At 55.7% G+C, this 19,001-nt stretch overlaps 1 long non-coding RNA gene across 4 annotated transcripts; it reads left to right on the forward strand.

The window, feature by feature from the left end:
• The first annotated feature begins 600 nt into the window (after window positions 1-600).
• On the forward strand, window positions 601-18,273 carry LOC110362670 (uncharacterized). Of its 4 annotated transcripts, none has more exons than XR_010475172.1 (5): window positions 601-1,374; window positions 3,369-3,478; window positions 7,853-7,980; window positions 13,350-15,016; window positions 17,543-18,273. It is a non-coding gene; the product is annotated as an uncharacterized LOC110362670 (long non-coding RNA). The 4 variants fall into 4 exon arrangements; XR_010475174.1 differs by lacking the exon at window positions 17,543-18,273 and adding an exon at window positions 15,965-17,494; XR_010475173.1 differs by lacking the exon at window positions 17,543-18,273 and having other exon boundaries at window positions 13,350-13,553; window positions 14,428-17,494.
• The last annotated feature ends 728 nt before the right edge of the window (window positions 18,274-19,001 follow it).

Below are 19,001 nucleotides of genomic sequence, written 5' to 3' on the forward strand. Positions count from 1 at the left end.
AGTTTGTACCCATTACCCCTTGTCCTATCACTGGTTGTCACCGAGAAGATCCTGGCTCCATCCTCCTGACACTCACCCTTTAGATATCTGTGAACATGAATGAGGTCACCCCTCAGTCTCCTCTTGTCCAGCTCCAGAGCCCCAGCTCCCTCAGCCTTTCCTCACACGGGAGATGCTCCACTCCCTTCAGCATCTTGGTGGCTGCGCTGGACTCTCTCCAGCAGTTCCCTGTCCTGCTGGAACTGAGAGCCCAGAACTGGACAAAATATTCCATAAGAACCTTTTCCTCATGTCCAACCTGACCTTTTCCTGGCACATCTTCCTGCCATTTGAGCCCCTCTAGCACAGTCCAGCCCGAGGGACTGGATGCCTCCAAAGTGGCTTGTGTGAGCATGGTCCCCACCACCTCAGTCCAGTAGCAAGCTCCCCTTGCTAAAAAGACCTCCCCAAAACCCCACCGCCAGCTTTCCTCCAGCCCTCTGACAACCTGCCGCTGCAGCACGGTCAGCAGCTGCGGTTTCCCGAGCGCCTGCTTTCCTGGCCGAGATTGCAGGGCCAGAGTAATGAGTTCCCCAGCCCTTGGAGGAGAAGAGAGCACTGCTGTGTTTCCAGGGAAGGAAATCTCAGCGCTCCGCAAGCTTCACATCATTGCGGGCAGCGAGGAGCAGGAAGCGCTCGTTAGGAAGGAGTGAGGAAACGGAGCCGCTGCCTCGACCCGAGCGGACTTTTTAGGACCGGAAAGTGGGAGTAGGAAGGCGTAAAAGTGCTTTGAGCTCTTGGAGAAGGTTGCAAAGGGCAAAGGGTGAGGGGAGCATGAACAAATACCACTTGAGGAGGGGGGAACCGGCATGTGCGTGCATGGAGAGGACTTCATGGTGGAGCTGCTAATTAAATAAGAAAGGCTCGTCTCCACGCTTGTTAGGTTAACTCGACAGGGATATTGCAAAAGCAAATTCCTCCCAGCAAGTGTAATTAGGAGGCCGGAATTCCTCCGGTTCCTCTGTCCTCCTTGTGGATCCTGCTAAAGCCATCAGGTGAGGACACAGGGTGAGGGGGGGACACACACGCAAGTCCTGTGCAATAACAAACCCCCTCCCGGCATGGCAAGGATTTCACATCAAGGCTTGACATTTTTCTCTCTGATTATTCCAGGGTGGAAAATACATGTTCAACAAAACAGGCTCCCTCTCGGGACTGGGTCGCTGAGCTGCTCCCCCCAGGCCAACATGCTTATGTGGAAGGTGGAAAGAGGTGCCTGGGCAGGACACAGCGGATCCCAGCCCACAGGATTTGGGAGGTGTCTGCAAACAGCATGGAGGTCCTGGATGATGCTGCTGACCTGCCAGCGATCTGCTTCATCTTCCTCACCAAGGGGTAAGTGGCTCTAACCCAGCACATCACTGCGGTGGGACATTTTATAGAATAGAATCACAGAACAGTTTGGGCTGAAGGACCTTCCCAGCTCCCCCAGTGCCCCCCCTGCCATGAGCAGGGACATCTTCACCAGCCCAGGTTGCTCAGAGCCCCGTTCAGCCTGGCCTGGGATGTCTCCAGGGATGGTTCATCCACCACCTCTCTGGCCAACCTGGGCCAGGCTCTCACCACCCTCAGGACCAACAATTCCTTCCTCATGTCTATTCTGAACATTTTGCTTGCCTGGCACATCATGGCACATGTTGCTGTGTTTGTTCCAGTGCTGCCTGTGCAGGCAAAGGAAAATGCTCACGGGGGGCAACACATGAAGGTGTGTCTCGTCTGGGCATTAGGGGACACCAGGTACCTCTGGAAACATGGGGACAATGGGAGTTATGTGGTGTGGGTGGAAGGGGAGAGCCTGGGGCTGGATGGAGGGTGAGGGGTTGGGAGAGGAAATGTGGGGGGGAGGAGAAGGGGTGAGCCTGGGACCTTTAAAGAGCAATTAGTCAAAGCTGAATTGTTTTTCTAAACTCTTAATGAAAACAAAGAGTGGGGCATGGCCCAGATGGTGCCAGGGGATCAAATAAATGTCGCACTCAGGAAGCAGCTGCTACTGGGAATGTTTCCTGCCAGCCCTGCTGCTGCTCGCAGCTACTTTTATTATTTGTTATTTTTCAGGACTGCAGCTGGGGTTTCCCTCCAGCTGTGTGGAAATATGCTGAAGGCTGGTCCACGCCAACAGGCAAAGGGCCTGCTGGGGCTCGTCCCTGGCCTGTGGCAATGGGTAGCCCTGTGGCACGCAGCCTTCTTCTCCATGGCATGATGGAGACATCTCTGATGGAGAGGTCTTCTCCTCTTGCTCCCACGCAGCCTGGTCCAGCATAATCCCTGGCTTGTACAGGGTGTGTGTGCCTTTATCTCGCGAACCTTTTTATCCAAGGGCAGTGTCCTGTTTCCCTGCCCAATGCAAACACCAGCCAGTGGGGGTTCAACATGCCCCTGCTCCATGTGGTTGGTGTGAATTACTAGAAATCAAGAAATTTGAGAAAAATGCACATTTTGGGTGTTACTTTCATCTGCCTGCTGCTTTTTGAAGTCAGATTTTTTTTTCCCTTTTTCTACAATCCCAAGAGCTAAAATACCCTTGCTTTTAGGAAGAAAAAAATATACAAATCGCAACCAAACAAAAGTTGTCCTGAGTCCAGTATCTGGGATTAAAGAAAAGCACCAAACATGGCCAGATTAGTTTGCTGGCTGTGAACTGGTAGCAATGGGCAGCAGTCAGCAAGAGGTAGCTGAGAAGAGACATGTGGGACAAGCCGATTATGGAGGCAGGTGTCCCTCTGATGGACGGGACGGTGGCTGACTGAAGGGGGACTGTGCTCTGTCCCCAACACCGGCTGCTCTTATCCCGGCCACCAGCAGCCCCTCTGCTCTGTTTTTAGGGGTGCACAAGAGACCCGACTGTCTCACACACACGGTTCTGTGTGCGTCTGTCATGAAAGCTCAGGTTGTGCTGGTCCCATGGTTTTTCTGGGCTTTACGAGGCCACTTGAAAAAGTGTGTGCGAAGTCCTGATTTGGTAGAGAAAAGGGCCTGTTAGTGCTGCCATGGGGGAGGAGTGCAACATATTCTCAACCCCTTATTAGCCAGCAGAGACTCTATGTTGTGCTGCACTTTGTGGCACAAAACAGTTGGAAAAACGGTTTTGTCTGGTGGCTGCTCCCAGACCTATCTGTTTTTACAATATAAAGGCCATGGTGGGTTGATGTATATTCAACTATTTTATTGGGAGACCAGATGTAGGGATCACTCATGTCCCTCTTGAGGAACTGTGTGGTCACCTCCTGCTTTTTATATATGGAAAAAATATGTCAAATGTGCAGCGTTATAGTACTGCCTGATCTCTAAAGGATCTCATTTGCCACCCAAGCCCTTCTCTGTGTGCCCAGGAGGATTGACCATGGATGGTTTGCTGAGGCTTTTACCCTGTGTCCCCATCCAGGGTGGGGACGGACACCTCCGGCTGGCTGCTCTGGGATGGGGATCACCCTGACAGCAGGTATGGGGGCCCTGTGAGTTCCCAAAGGAGGGGAAGGAGCTGAGCAAAAGGCAGCAACTGTGGAGCAGTCGGCACCGGCTGGGATGGTGCCAGAACCCCCCATGTGCATGGGGGTCACCAGTACAGCCCCAGCACCACAGTCCAACATGCTGGCAGGGCAGGGCCTGCGCTATTGAGCCACGTCCCAGGAGTTTTGCTCCAGCCAAACTGTCGGCTCCAGACGTCACAGCAATTTGGAGATGCCCGCTGGGGTTTGGGGCTGGGTCAGTTTCGGGGGCTGTTTCCCGGCTGTGATGGCCAAGACTTTGCCAACTCATGCTGGAGACACTACTTCCCTGCCTGTTGTAGACTGTCCTGGGATTTGCTGTTACGTCCTCAGAGCTGTTTGATCCACTAAAATCACAGCTGATCAAAGGGGCAGTTTACGAGAACAAAACGCTGGGTGACTTCCTCCGGTGGTGCCAGAGGCAGCTCTTTGGAGGCAAGAACAGAACAATCCTTTAACTGCTGAGACTCTTGGTTCCTCAGCTGCTTCTGTGGGATAGCCCTGCTGCACACCCCAGGCAAGAGCTGAGTGATAGGGGTTTTTAAGAAAATTAATTTTATATATATCTATATAAAATACTGATAGATGACCGTGGCTTTCTGCTTCTCCACACACACACATTTAAAAAACATGTGAATCCCTGCATTTCCAGGTTTGTGAACAAGCTCAGCTGCTGCAGTAACTGAAAGGCAAAGCCATCAATTGCTCATCATCTGAACAAGAACAGAGCAAAAGCCCGATGAGCCCATCAGGTTTGGGGTTTGCACGTTAGCTGGGAGAGGGAAATGGCAGCACAAGTTGGGGGCGCATGTCAGCCCGCCATGATCACCCCGTTCCCTGTGGTCCTGTGTTGCTTTTGATGAATGTTTTGGTTGTTAACACAGGATTTAATTATTTTTGCTTGGACAGGGGAAGAAAGAGACAGCTAGCGATGGTTGTCCTGCAGCAGTAAGCATGCAGAGGTGGCCACAGGTTGTCCTGCCTGCAACATGGGCAGTGCCACCACCTTGGGAAGAGGCTCGTCCCACGTAGGTGCTGCCAGGTTGGACCTCAGCTGCAGAGTCCCCCATGGCCTCTGTCCTGGGTGACATTCCAATCTTCCTGACTCTCTTTTTGGCCTATCTAGTGAATTGGAGGGTTTGCTGTTCAACAGGGACTGTGTTGAGCATCATTTCTGGAAGCTGGAGTATCCTCTGGGATGGTTGCACTGACCCTGAAGATCTGAGGAGTGGATGGGATGGGCTTTTTGGAAGAACTGTGTAGGAATGACCAGCACTTGAAGGGAGCTCAGGTGGGGTTCAGCACAGCGCTCCTGAGAGGGACCTATCTGAGCTGCTCCGTGGATCACCACAACGTTGAGCTGCTGAAAATTGAATTGGTGCCATTGTGCAGGAGTGGGAGGGGATGGGGAGGGAGTGGAAAGTCACCCGGTGATGGGAAGCATTAAAGAGGGTTGGGCAGAGGGGGGTCACCACCTGCCCCCCGCGCTCTGGAAAAAACCTGCTCCCCAGGTAGAGGAGGAAGCTGGTGGTGACGATGCGCTCCGGATGTCACCGTGCAATCAGGGAAGCTATTTATAGATCGCTAATTGATTAGGGCAGCCACAGCAGGAGGAAATGATTTTCAGGAGTGACAGCAAAGCGCAGTGCCCAGCTGGCTTTGGAGGGGTCTCGGGGAGAACAGAAAGTCCCATAACAATCAAAAAGCTTTGGAAAGAGACATTTTGCTGGGATGGTGCCTGACTTGGGGTACATCCTGAAGAGAAGTTCCACGCCTGCCTGTGCTGTCTGTGGAGGCCCCTCGGTGGGACAGAGCTGTTGTTGGTCTAAGAAGCCCCATGGAAATGCTGGTTCTGTGTTCTTTGCTGGGGCATGAGATGGAGCTCTTGGCTCTTCTCTCTCGCTGAGGTCCAAAGGGTTTTCTGTCTCTTCTGAGCTCTGGTTAGAGGCTTTGTCCTCAGGAGCAGCTCTCAGGATTAATTCATTAAGGGCTGCTAAGCAGGGCTGACACCAGCTCAGAGAATGCCTTAACTGCCAATTGATGTCCTCCTAGGTGGGACATTCTTCTTCCTTGACTTCTTGAGCAAGATGTGTTCCCTCCAGTCAGGGCCTGGACACCCTGTTGGCCATCAGGCTGCTCCAATTGGAGCAATTGCAGCTTTTCCTTACAGCCAAGTTGATTTCAAGGATAAACCTGCACAATGCCATGTGCCCATGACAGGGAAGAGCCTGTTTTCTGGAGGTCCTGATGCAAGATGTCTGGTGAGATGCAGATAACTGGGAGCTGGTCCGGGCAATGCTGGGGCTGCCCGAGGCGAGTGTGCTGAGCTGGTGTGAGCTGCAGGGCCGCACTGTCTCCGAGTCCGCTCGTTTGGAAATGGTGCTCCTTTCAACGGTTCTGTTATCAGATGGAGCATTTCCTTCATCAGTGTTAATATCCATGTAGTGAAACAATGAAAGGGCTTCCTATCAGTTCCAAATAGGACGTGAAAAGCTCTCAGCGTTAAGAGTAGAGGATGCTGGAATAGGGCAATGGGAAACGCCTGAGTCACTGAAATGCCTCTTTGATTCCATGGGGCTGATACGTTCAAAAGGGAAGAAGAAAAAAATAAAAAGAGAGAGAGCGGAGCTAGTTAATGGTGTGTGGGACAGAGGACAGGAAGGGCCAGCGCTTGCAGGGGACAGGAGGCACAGAGGGACGTCTGGCCAGGGCTTTGGAAAGTGGAGAACACAGCAGGGAACTGAACCGCTGAGTTTGTTTTTGGAGCGGAGAGAGGCGTGATGGAGACCCTTCCCCACCCTAACCCTGCGCCCCTCATCCTGCTGCCAGTGTGTGCCAGCGTTGTCCCCCTTTGCTGCTGGGACTGTGACCCTGGGCTGGAGCAGGGCTGTGCGGTGCAGCACAGCGTGGGGCGAGGAAACAGGCCGGGGCAACGCTTGCCAGCAAATGTTGGAAGGGCTGAACGTGACCCTGACGCTCTGTGTGGGTGTAGGACATAGTGGTATCTTTTATTCATAAAATCAAGGGATGGTTGGGGTTGGAAGGGACCTCTGTAGATCCCCCAGTCCAACCCAGCTGCTAACGCAGGGTCACCAGAGCAGATCACACAGGTCGATCGGGCGAGTTTGAGTGTCTCCAGAGAAGGAGACTCCACACCTGCTCTGGGCAGCCTGGGCCAGGCTCTGGCACCTCACAGGAAAGAAGTTTCTCCTCATGTTCAGATGGAACCTCCTGTGTTTCAGTCTCTGCCTGTTGCCCCTCATCCTGTTGCTGGGCACCACTAAAAAGGGTCTGATCCATCCTCTTGACACCTGCCCATCAGATATTTATCAGCATTGATCACTTTCAACCTTCTCCAGCTGAACAGCCCCAGCTCTCTGTCTCTCCTCATCAGAAAGATGCTCCAGACTCCTCAGCATCTTTATGTCCCTCCACTGCACTCCCTCCAGTAATTCCTTGTCCTCCTTAAACTGGGCAGCCCAGAACTGGACCCAGTACTCCAGATGCAGCCTCACCAGGGCAGAGTAGAGGGGAAGGAACAACCTTCCTCGAGCTTTTGCACATTTTGCTTTTGCACTGGTGGACCCAGCTGGGGTGAAGCTGCTGGGTGGACACAGAGGGGCTGCTCTTGGGCTTTGAGGAGCAGCACCAGCAGTGCTGTGAGGCTGTCCTGGGGGTTCCTGGTGCACAGAGGCAGCACCAGCTATCCGTCCTCCACCCCACAAGTGTGCAAACTCGCCTGCAAGCTGCCCCTGCAGCCTGTGGGATTTAGGCTGCCAGTCCTGCTCAACTCAGGCTGATGAGCTGCAAATCAAACTTTTAAATCACTCTGATTTAATGGTCTCTCTGAGTGCTGCAGACATGGAGGAGGGGAGGGGAAAAACTGCTTTGCAAAGCACCCAAGGTCACCAGCCCGCAGCACAGAGCAGTTGACCTCTCCCATTGCCTGTTGTCTGGGCTGGAGGACGTGCAGAGCAGCTTGTGCTGGAGCTGTGTGTGCAGGCAGGGGCGAGGGATCTGCTGAGATCGGGCAGCACCTGCTGTCCTGGGGCAGAAGGAGCAGGATATCCCAAACCCCAGAAATCCCTGGCCTGGAGAGGGGTGGGTGACCAGGGCAGCACAGTCACAGGCTGCAGTTCTGCTGGGACTGAAGGTCTCCCTGCCTGTCCCCACCAGCCAGGTTTAAATCTCAAGGCCACTGAACAAACACATGGGCTGTGATGTGAGCCAGGTCAGGGGCTGAGAGAAGATTTTTGTGCTGTTACAGGAAGAGCCGCAAATACTTTAGACATAACCCGTTTTCTCTCTGTTTTGCAAACCATCCCCAGTCTCCCGCAGGCAAATACCCTACTGGGCATAATGACAACTGTCCTCATTATGGAAATTCCTCCATGAAATGGGTTGAAAACTGCAAAGAGAAGGAATTGGAGGAGAGAGGACTTGCTGCTTCATGATGGTAAGAGTCACCATCCCTGAAGGTGTTTGAAAGACCTATAGATGAGGTTCTTAGGGACATGGTTTAGTGACAGAGTTAGGTTATGGTTGGACTCAATGATCTTAAGGGTCTCTTCCAACCAAAATGATCCTATGAAGAGTACATAGCACTGTGGGAACCAGCATGGTTGAATTCCGGTGGGCATTCAGCAATGTTTGACCCCCACCACACTTTGGTGGGTTTCAGCACAAGGCTGTGGTGGGCACCCATCAACAGAAGGTGATGAGCCTGGGCTGCCCTTCACCAAACCGCACTGCCCCCAGCCCCCAGGTACTGAGGTTGCCTCTGCTGGGAGAGATGTAGCCCAGGGCCGTGAGGCTTCTCTTGCTTCCCAGAAGGACCAGAAGCCCTCAGGAGCTGGGGACCCCTGTGCTGTGAGCTGCTGGGGTAACACCTCCCTTGGGTCCTGCTCCCTCTTGCCTGTTGTCACTGGTGCGGGGACGTCTGTGCCCGTGTCTCACGCATGCCCTTGTGTGTGTGAGGGGGAGAACAGGGGTTAGGGATGCTGGAGGAGGAGGGGTGTGGGTCTGTGCATTAGAAAGCAGGATGTAGATTTCAGCAGCTTTAACGTGCCTTTGCACAGCCTGACGTCCCAGCTGCTTTGGGGACAAGCGCAGCCGCAGGCAAAAGCGGGTGTATGGTGCCCTCCTGCGGCCCCGGGACCGGGCTCTCCCCTCCGAGGCTGGGGACCCCCAGGCTTGTTGACCCAGGCTCTGGGCCGGGGAGTTTGGATGTCTCTTCAGTTCTTTTAATTTGTTTGTCGGGATGTTTTCCCTCCTCTGGCCTCTTGCTTTTCCCTGGCTCCCCATCTGCTGAACTCCCACTTCTGTCCAGCAGCCAGGAACTGCTGAGACACTGCACAGACATCGAGCTGCTCCTTCCCCAGAGCACAGCTGTGGGGTCCCTGCAGCCCCATCCACCTCCCGTGTGTCCTCCCCGGGCTCCTACTCAAGTGGTTGCTGCAGATTCTTGTTTTTAGATTCAGGTGGCTTCCAGGTCCCAGTGAAGCAGACATAAAGGGATGGGGTGTCCCCGAGAGGAGTCTGGTGGTCTGGGCACCCCGGCGTGGGCTCTGTTCGGTGCTTGGGTGTCCTTGTTGCAGCCATCGGCCCGGCTCAGGCTCTGAGCACAACCCAGCGGGTCTTTTTCCTGTCCCAGCTGGGAAGGGCTGGGTCTCTGCCAGCTTTCCTGTTTGTGTCACACCCCGTCGCTCCCCAGCAGCCTGTCCCTTGCAGGGTGGGGGGACAAGGGCAGCAACACTCCCCAGGGCATCCCTGTGGCTGGCAGGGCGCTGCGACCCTGCTCCCCTCCCACCAGGACCTGCTGCATCCCCCCTCCCCTCCCGTGGGAGGGGATGGAGGAGCATCTGGGCAAATTAGCCCTCTCCAAAGTTTGAGCAGCCCCAGAGCCTTTTGCAAACCTCCCCGAGTGACCAGCCCTTGAGGCTCCAGGGCAGGCAATGGTCAGATTGCAGGGCTTTCCCCGCCAGCTGGGTTTTGCAGAGGAAGAGGAGGACAATGGGCTCCTGGAGCCCCCTCCAACAGGCTGTGCTGCCCCATTATTGTGCTCACACCAGGCCAGCGGTGAGAGATGCCTCCTGGAGCTGTCAGGGGACAACAACAGAGGACAGAGGCTCCCAGCCCTGCCCCACAGATGGGCGCAGGCAGGGCTGCCTTCAAAGCAAAGTGTGGGTGCTCCCCGGCCTGCCAGGATTAGAAAGCTAAGGGCTGGCATTGTTTTCCCAGCTCCAGAAGGGGTGGATACCAAACAGGATTAGTCTGGCAAAGCTTCCAAATGTGCTCAGAGAGGCACAATAGGACCTTGAAGAGGCGAAGCTGCACCGATGACAGGCGAGAGGAGCATCTCTCAGCAACCGCTGCCTCCTGCTGCAGGTGGGATGCGCTGGGGGCAGGTGCTGCTGCTTTGCGGCTCCGTCTCTGCCAGGACCCCCCTCCCTATGTGCCCTGGGACCCCCCAGCCCTGCTGGTCCTGCAAGGAGGCACAGGGGGTGCAGGACCCTCTGTGGCAGGGGAAGAGAGAAGAGGTAGGGGCAGAGAGTGATCTTGGTGCCCTTTTGCTACCAACATCCCAGGTAACCCTTGCAAATCCCTCAAGGTCTGTGTTGCCCATCCATGGCTGCAAAAAGGGGTTGAGCCCTTTCCTCCAGGACGTGTCTGTTTGTGGAGTATGAAGGTACCTGTATTGCTGGTCAGGTACTTGCTTTTCCAGTTATTGGGTTTTTAACTTATATTTGGGTCAAGAAGAACTAAATGTACTGTTGAATTTGGGGGAGTCTGGCAGTACCTTGGGGCAGGGGGAGCTCACTGTGGCGTGGAGCATCCCCTGCAGCAGCCAGCTCTTTCCCAGCTTATCTCTCTGTGCCACCCAAGGCCATTGCTGCCATCAGGGAGCTCTGGAGATCCCTGGGATGGGACATACACGCAGGTACCAGCAGAGCCTGGGAAAAGCAGGAGGGGCATGCAGGTAAACAGGCAATGTATGCAGAGGGGATATTTCTTCTTATTTTAAAATCTTTTGCATTCAGAAGCAATTAGAAGCTAAAACCTGGAGAGTGACAAAGCTGAGTTTCTGCTCCCCAGGGCTTCCCCACCCAGAGCCCCACAGCAGCAGTGCAGGGCTGGCCATGTGCTCTGGTGCAGCCATGGAAAGTGTGGTCACAAGGGAATTGGCAGCTGGTGCGGCACCTCCTGCCCAAGAACGTGGCCTTTGGGGACATGAATGGGGGGCCAGGCTGCCTTGGAGAGCTGGGGATGGGTGTGCTGGATGGGGCCCCAGCAGGGGCTGTGGGGAGGGTGTCACCTGTGGGGTGCTGCTTCGCTGCAGTGTGAGCCGATGCCTGTACATGGGATTTCCTGAAGTGTGCAGGCCTTTTTGTGATGCTTCAGTCATGCTTCTACTTAACCGAATTTGCTGAAGCTTCAGTCACCAGGAGCCAAATTTAACTGAGTAGAAAGGGGTACCCGAGCAGAGCTGTGGAGGTTGGCAACCCAGTACCAGGGGCATTTACTGCCGTGCAAGGAGCTGTTCCGTCAGTGAGCTGCAGTGATTGCCCAGGCTCCTTGCTGAAACCACAGCTTCACCCAGCAGCACGCAGCGCCAGCTCTTGTTTCTCTGTGATAACTTATTAGCCCTGATAACTCATTAAGTAGTGGGGAACTTGAATGCATATCATTGCCTGCCTGGCCCAGCTCCTCCAGCATCGGTCACGCATTGGCTTGGCACCATCCTGCTCTGTGGAGGCAGGTCTGTGCTGGGCTGCAGATGCATCCGAGCTTCCAGGAGAAGGCAGACACTCACCACGTGCCTCTGTCTCACCCATGGCCTGCCATGTGCTATCTGAAGCACTACAAGCCAGACTGAGAACCAAAAATGCCCAACACACCTCAGGCTTCTTACCCACTTGGCCCCCGGACAGCTGGCCTGGAGCAGTGACACCAAACCCAGGCTGGGCTCGTTCTGGGAAGCCTGTCGGGGATTTTGCTGTCAGTGTGGTCTCCTGGAGCAGCCGGAGCATCCGTTAGGCTGCCCGGGGCTGGCGTGCCGTGTTTGTGAAACCTGCTGTGCTTGCGGTTGACCAGAGCGCTGAAATAAGCCTGGCCGGAATTGGTGCACTGCTCTGTATCCTGATGTGGTGAGCAGCTCCGACCGGCGAGGGTGGGGACATCCCCACTGGGGTGACTGGTGGCAGCAGGACCGGGGGGGCTTGGCAGCACCGGCACAAGGACCGTGCACAGGGCCCCGCTGGCGCCCGGAAAGCTCAGCCTGGCACTAACGGAACTGTGATAAAAATGAACGTGACCAGGACAGTGGTGCAGGGGAGATTAATGTCAGATTGTCAGAGGGGAGGAAACTAAGGCAGACAGCACTCAAACAGATACTGGAGCATGCTGGGGGGGTGAAGGGGGTAGATGCTGCTTTTCACGGTGTTGTTGCATCTGCAGAGCTGTATCCCCCACTACAGCCTTCGAGGAGAGAGGAGGGGATGGAGGGTTTGCCTGAAGCATGTGCATCACCCTGCTAACCCCTGCCCTGCAAATCCACCTCTGCAGGTGAGAGACCAGCCCATCCGTACCAGCCCAAGCACTAACATCAGCAGTGCTTGCTGGCTGACACATTACTGCACATCTCTTGTGCTGAGTTTGCTGGTGTTTCCCACCAGCAAAGCTTTGGCTGTGACAGGAGAGCTCTTGGCTGCAAGAAGGTGCTTGGCCGTGGCTGCCTGCAGGGACAAAGCTCCCCTCCTCATTGCTGCCAGCTGCTTCGGCCTTGCCTGCATTGCCTGAGAAGCTGGGTTGTTCAGTGTCTCCCACACCATCTGGTCCCCTGGCATCACTACAGCTTCTCCAGGACCCCACAACTTCCAGCCATGCAGGTACCAGACCCCCTGGGAGGCCTCCTTTTCTCCATCACCTTTGGTGACCACAGCGGTAGCTTTCTCTCCGGTCCTCCTTTCTCAGCTGCTCTGTTGGGCAATATTCACGTCTGATGGGTCCTATGCTCTTTCCCACCTGAATGAGTGATCCATGTCCCTACCCATCACCTTCCTTCCCCATTCCCCATGGTGCCCTGGGCTCTTTGTGCACCTCTCCTAGGGAAGTATCCAGCCCCTCAAAACCTGTCTATGCCATTGTCTCAAACAAAAAAATCTCACCAGGTTAGGTCAGAGAAAAGGCAGCCACAACGCAGGGCTTGACTAGCCCCAGGAGCTGGGCTCCAGTGGGGTCATGTCCACCCTGGTCACACCTTCACCCCGCGTCCCTCTCGCATCCCTCTCCACACGGGGTTTGGCTCCATCCTGACCCGGCAGAGTAGCAAAACTCCTAAAAACTCCCAGCCAGGGAGGGCAGAGTTGGGGGAACAACGTTCCGGTTCCAGGAGGTGACTCCGTTGTCCCCCGTGTCCCTGCGGGCAGCCCCGGTCCCGGCCCGGCGGTGGCGGCGGGCGAAGCGCGGGGCTGCAGGGACACCTGGTGGCTGCCGGGCTCGCTGCGGCCCCGGGAACCGGCCGGGACCCTCCGCCGGGCAAGGGGACACCCTGGGGAGCAGGGGCAGCGAGAGGACCTGGGGGGTGCTCCGTCCTGGGAGCCGTGACGGGGAGTCGCGATGCTGAAATCCTGGGGTACGGCTCGGGGGCTACGGAGGCGCATTTTACGTGCAGCATCCCCCGACCTGCAACTCCTTTTCTGCCGTAAAAAGGAGAAGAGGAGGAACTAAAGACTTTCCCTTCCCCTAGGCTGGGTGAAGAGTCAGGGAGAGGCATTTTCCAGCTCAGCTTCTTTCTAGTTTGGTTTCCCTCTCCGCTCCTTACAGGTCTGTGGGGGGAACGGATGGAGCACAGGTTCATGTGCCCGATGAGCTTCTGCAAAGGTGACGCTTGCTCCTGCGTGTCAAGTTGGAGGTGGCTGGTGCCGGTGTTGGAGCAGACGGTCCAAGGTACAAACAGCAGTGGTGGGTGACAGTGTCACCTTCTGTGAGCAGTGAAGGGTAAATCTTCCAGGAGTGTGGAGCCGAGAGGTGAGTTTGTGCAGTGCCCCTCGGTCTCAGCTGTGCCTCATCATATTTGTTGAATTAGGGATGCTGAATGTAGGTGATGAAACCAAAGTCCATTTGCAAGTCATTAACAAAGAGCAAGGACAATGAATTTTGGTGCTGCCCTCTAGCAGATTTGTTGCCTGTTCAGAAAGCTGCTCTGCGGAGGGACCCTGTGGCACAGGTGTCCTGTGTCTCAAAGGCAGCAAAAGCTCCTGCCTGCTCTGCTCCTCCAGCATGGGGCTGTCCCAAGGCCGAGGCTACATGAAATTTTGGGAGCAGAGCTGGCCTGGGACACAGCATGGCCTGTGCCAGCGAAGGCAGGGGGCACTGTGGGTGCAGGAACCGGCGGGGCAGGGGTGAGCAAGGAGGGCAGGCAGCGTGGAAGCCCAGCTTGCTGCCCCTGGGATGTACATCCTCCTCCTGCCTTCCCAGCTCCTGCGGGACCAGCTGGCAGCAGCGCTGTTCCCTTCGCCAGGGTGCTCTTGGGCTGTTGGCTGGGATAAAGCAAAGAGGTTTTCACATCCACTTGCTTGCTGGAAATCTGCAGCCTGGTTTGGGGATCAGGCTCACTCATTCATTTTTCTTTATGATGCTGAGTACTTCAGCTCCTGCAGTGCTGTCCCGTCAGCTCCTTTTCAAACAAGCCAAGTTTTTTATATCCCAAACAGCAGCCACTGCTATCAGGGACCAGTGAGCTCTGTTAGGATGCTCACTTGGATGCTCTGGTTCTATTACTCCTTTTTTAGCTATAACACCTAAGTAGTTCACCTCCCCCAGTGCTGGTACTTGCTTGATCCTTCATTCCTGAGCTCTCGCCGTGTCCCTTCTAACTGTTGCTGTGGATTTGCTCTTTCAGCACTACCTCCTCTAAATCCTCCTCAGCTCTCTCTGAATGCCTCCTGTTTGTACAACTGCTACCAACGGTTACAATTAAAGTGTATTGGCGTAAACATCAACACTTTGAGCAGCAGGAAAGTGTGGTCATGGCTGCCTGGGATCCCATGGAGAACAGAGCAGGGAGCAGAGGTGTGTTCCTGGTGGCTGGCCACAAGTTTGTCCTGATCATTATGGGCATGCAAGGAACAGAGGTAAGTGGTAGAGGGACAAGTGCCCTGCCATGGAAGGGTGAGAAGAACTGTGATTCTCTTGCACAGCCCCTTGGGGAGCCAGATAAACCAGGTGCCTGCTAGAAAACAACCCTTGGAGGAAAATCCACCCAGGCAAGTTGCTCATGAGCAGCTGGCGCTGGGTCAGGACACCAGCCTGGTTTTAGGAGCAGCATCCCCTGGGGCTGCCCTGAGCTCCTTGTTGCCATTTCCTTCACTGGTCCCTTTTTTTCTTTGCATGGCAGGTTTATCGGAGAGGTGCTGAGCATCGCCTTCCCCACTCTGAAGTGATGCCACCGTGATTCTCTGTGTGAAAATTTCATCCCGGCAGGATATTTGGTAAGCCAGCACCTCTGCTCTTCAGTCCAAGCTCTGGACCACTCCAGTTTGGACTAGCTTAAGAGTCAGAGGGCAAGAAGTGCCCAGGGCCTTTTTGTTTGTGCACCTGGCTGAGAGCAAAGACTCATCATAATGATGAGCTCTGGGACAGGTCCTTGCACAGCCACTCAGTCGCCTCGTACAGCCAGGAACTGGGAAGGATGAGGAGAGAGGCCCGTTGTGTCCCCTGGGGGATGGATGCCATGGGGGTGGGTCATCAGAGTCACAGTGACACGAAGGTAGAGGCAGAGCCTGTGCGCCTAGGGCAACATTTCCTCCAAGCGAGGAGGGACCCAATGCGATGTGCAGTGTGGCTCCTGCTTTAGCGCTGAGCTCGCCACTTCTCTGCTGCCCACCCCTGTGCTCTTGGAGGTGTTAGGATGGGGTGTCCTCTCTTGCTAGTGTCCCACGCCATGCTGAACACAAAGGCATGGGATGCTCCCACGCTGCTCTTTGCTCAGGTTGGCTTTACCAGCCGGCAGCTGTTGGGTTGCCGCAGCTGCATCCCTGCTGGCCAAGTGATGCTCTGCATCCCACGGCTCTGCCACGTGGGCCACCACCACGCACAGCCCTCGTGTCCCCATGGGAGAGGGTGCTCCCCACCACCCGTGGAGCCCTGGGGCAGCAGCGGCTGCGCAGAGCCATGTAGGTGGCACCTATGGGGGACCTTGCTGAGCCAAAACCAACAAAGCCAGGTCTGGCTGGTCACCATGGGCGAGGCCCACGCTGACCCACAGAGCTTCCCCAGCCATGATGGGCATGGCTGCTGCCCTCAGGAAGGAGGTGGCAGCTCAAAGGCACAACATGGTGCCCGGCACAAGATGGCGGGAGGGCTGGGTGGGGAGGACAGGGGTCTCGGCCAGCCCGCCATGGCTCCAGCAGGGTGGGCCACCTCGGTTGTGTCTCCAGACCCTGGGGTGGCCCCGGAGGAGCTCCTAGGGCCCAGGGGACGTTTCCTGTTTGCTGCCCGTGCTGAAGCATCGGCCCTTCAACCGCCGCCAGCGCTCCGCTTCCGGCAGGGGCTCCCGCCCGGAGCCCCCCTGCACTATCAGCTCGCCAGATGCCTTTTTCAGGATACTGTGGTAAAACTGTGCTGGGCAGGCGCTGTCATTTGGGGTTTTCTCTCGTGTCAGCCTCGAAGACAAATTAGGTGAGGAGGAGCGAGAGAGGGGGGAAAGAAAAAAAAAATAATTAAACCATTAAAAAAAAAAAGAAGAAGAAAGATGCTCGTTGCCATTCTCAGCCGGGCCTGGCCCGTGCGCCGGCGCGGCAATGGGTCCCCCAAGCGGCGGGGCCGGCGGTGGGACAGGGCCAGGCAGGGTAGGCTGGGGTGGCCGCCATGGTTGTGTGTCCTCCGGGGAGGTGTCGCCCTCTAGTGGTGGAGGAGGCGGTGAGGTGTCCTGGTGGCACCATGGGACCACCAAGGCCATGGGGACCTTATCCGTTACCCCACCCCTGGCACTACCGTGTGTCCCTGAGAACCTCATCTCCGTCTGTCCAACCCTCCAGGGCTGGTGACTCCAGCACTGCCCTGGGCAGCCTGTTCCAATGCCCCACAGCCCTTTGGGGAAGAAATTGTTCCCCACATCCAACCTCAACCTCCCCTGGCGCAACTTGAGGCCGTTTCCTCTGCTCCTGGCACTTGTTCCTGGGGAGCAGAGCCCGACCCCCCTGGCTCCAAGCTCCTTTCAGGCAGTTCAGAGATCAGAAGGTCTCCCCTCAGCTCCTGTTCTCCAGCTGAACCCCCCAGGTCCCTCAGCCGCTCCCCATAAGATGATGTTGAGCAACCACCAGACTGGGTGGACTGGGAGCCAGGCAGCACCACTGGGTATGGAGGGAGGGAAACAGTCAAAGAGCACGTGGGGAAACCCGTCTGTCTGTCTGCAGAGCTGTGCAGGGGGTGGCTGCCAGGTCTTGGCGTCCCCAAGGAGCTGTGCCCCACTATGGGGGATGGCCCATGGACAGATGAAGTGGGACAGACCATGGATGCTGTTTATCCTGGGAGCTCACCAAAAACCCCTGTGCTGGTATGGGGTGTGCATAGGGGTGTGCACATGAGTGTGCAGGCAGGTGTGCGCTCCCCGGGGCTGTCACTCAGCAGGTGACATTAAAGCACGGCTTTGCATGAGGCCCTTGGCGTGTGCTCCGGCTGTCCCTGCCTCCCTGGGAACTGGGGGGTCAGGCTGGCTGGATGCTTCCTCGGGGAGCACAGAGACGTGGCAGCCTCTAGAGCCAACTGCAGACCTGTAGGATTTCCTCTGAGTTAAGCCCGGTGAGTTTATTTGGTTGGATGCTGAAATTTGGTTGGATGCGGAGCAGAGGGGAGGTATCAGCTATCAGCGTGGGGAGGGGAGATGGGGTCGATGATGGCACAGAAATAGTGCTGGGCTATCCAGTCCCACGGGGTGGATGGGGGGCTGGCTGGGGTCAGAGGGTGTGGGTGGGAGTTACAGCGCACCTGACTATAAAACCCAGTTTTCTTTCCAGCTCCTGAGCATCCACCAGAGAACGGGTTGAACCTCTTGCGTGAGTCTTCACTTCTGTAGCTTCCCTTGGAGAAGCCAAAGAGGGAGAAGTTCTCCGGCTGCCCGGGATGCCCAGGAGAAGTTTGGGGTTCAGAAGGGGGGCTGTGGGGTTTGGGGGGAGCCGCCTGCCACCCCCTGTGAAGCAGGTGGCTGTGCTGAGCTGCGGACCTGAAATCATGGCTGCTCGCTTTCACCGGCAAATCTTGCATTTGTGTGGTTTCCTTTTCCTTCTTGTATGTATACTTCTTTTTTTTTTTTTCTCTCACCCTTCTCTCTTCATTTTGTTCCCTTTGCTGTGAAGGCAAATTTCACCACTTCCAAACTTTTGACTCCGAACTCTGCACAGGAGCAAAAACAAATCAGAGTCCCAGCAGGGTTCACCTTTAATTACCTGTGAGGTATCAATCTACTGGAGAGTCTGAAGTGCTCCTTTATCTGACGTATATACGTCAGCCTCTCTGGGCCAGTGACCCTCCCCATTTCTTCCCCCACCCTATGGATTGGAGGCTGCTCCCTTTAAATTTGGCAAAGCCAAACAGCAACAGCTCTAATTGACCCATTTGCTGACAACAGGTGTTGTTGCTCCAGCTCTCCCCCCAGCTCCTGGAGACCCTGAGCTCCTGGTGAGTGCTGTGTTTCTTCCCTCCTCCTTTTCTAGTTTATTCTCAGGAGGAAATTTGAAGGAATCCAGAAATTGCTCTGTTTTCTAGGTCACTTTGCTGCTGTGTGTGTGTTGGGAGGTTCCCTGACGTACGTGCTGCTGCAGGCTGTTGTCACAGATGTCACCCTGCCCCTTCTGCGGGGCTCAGAAGGGAGGCTGTGTGCTTTGGGGCGTGGGGTGCCTCCTCCAGCAGTTCGGGGGGTTGCTGGCGCAGGGGAGCAAATACAGAGATTGGGGACCACTCTGGGGGATGAATCTCACCCTGGGGAATGTCACAACACGTGTGTCCCCATCCTATTTCACAGCCCAGTTGAAAAATGTGTAGGATCCAGAACCTGCCTCCCTGGAGTCTCCTGCCCGCCCCAAAAAGCTGCATGAAGCCTCAGGACAGGGATGTCCCTGGGCCACTTGTCCCAGATTGCCCTGTCCCTGTGTGAGCTGGCCCTGAAGGAGCAGAGTGGGGAGCAGTGGACAGGTTTGGGGTGCACAGCGTTTTGGAGCTGCCTGGGAGCTGTGGGGAGAGTAGCAGAGCATCTCTTCTTGCAGATTTATTTTCAGCCTCTGGAATTGGGGCAGCTCCCTTTGGAGACTAGAGGCTTTTTTCTTCTGGGGCTGGCTGCGTTCACCCTGTTCGTAGCCGCTGTCTCTGCAGCCATGGTTGCCATCAACAAGCAGGATCTGGAGCTGCCCAGCAGCCGCAGGGGGTGAGGTGGGTGTGATCAGCAACAGACCACCAGCCCCACAGGGCTCTGATACCATG

Source organism: Columba livia, chromosome 10 (genome assembly GCF_036013475.1).
Source record: "Columba livia isolate bColLiv1 breed racing homer chromosome 10, bColLiv1.pat.W.v2, whole genome shotgun sequence".
Lineage (NCBI taxonomy): Eukaryota > Metazoa > Chordata > Aves > Columbiformes > Columbidae > Columba > Columba livia.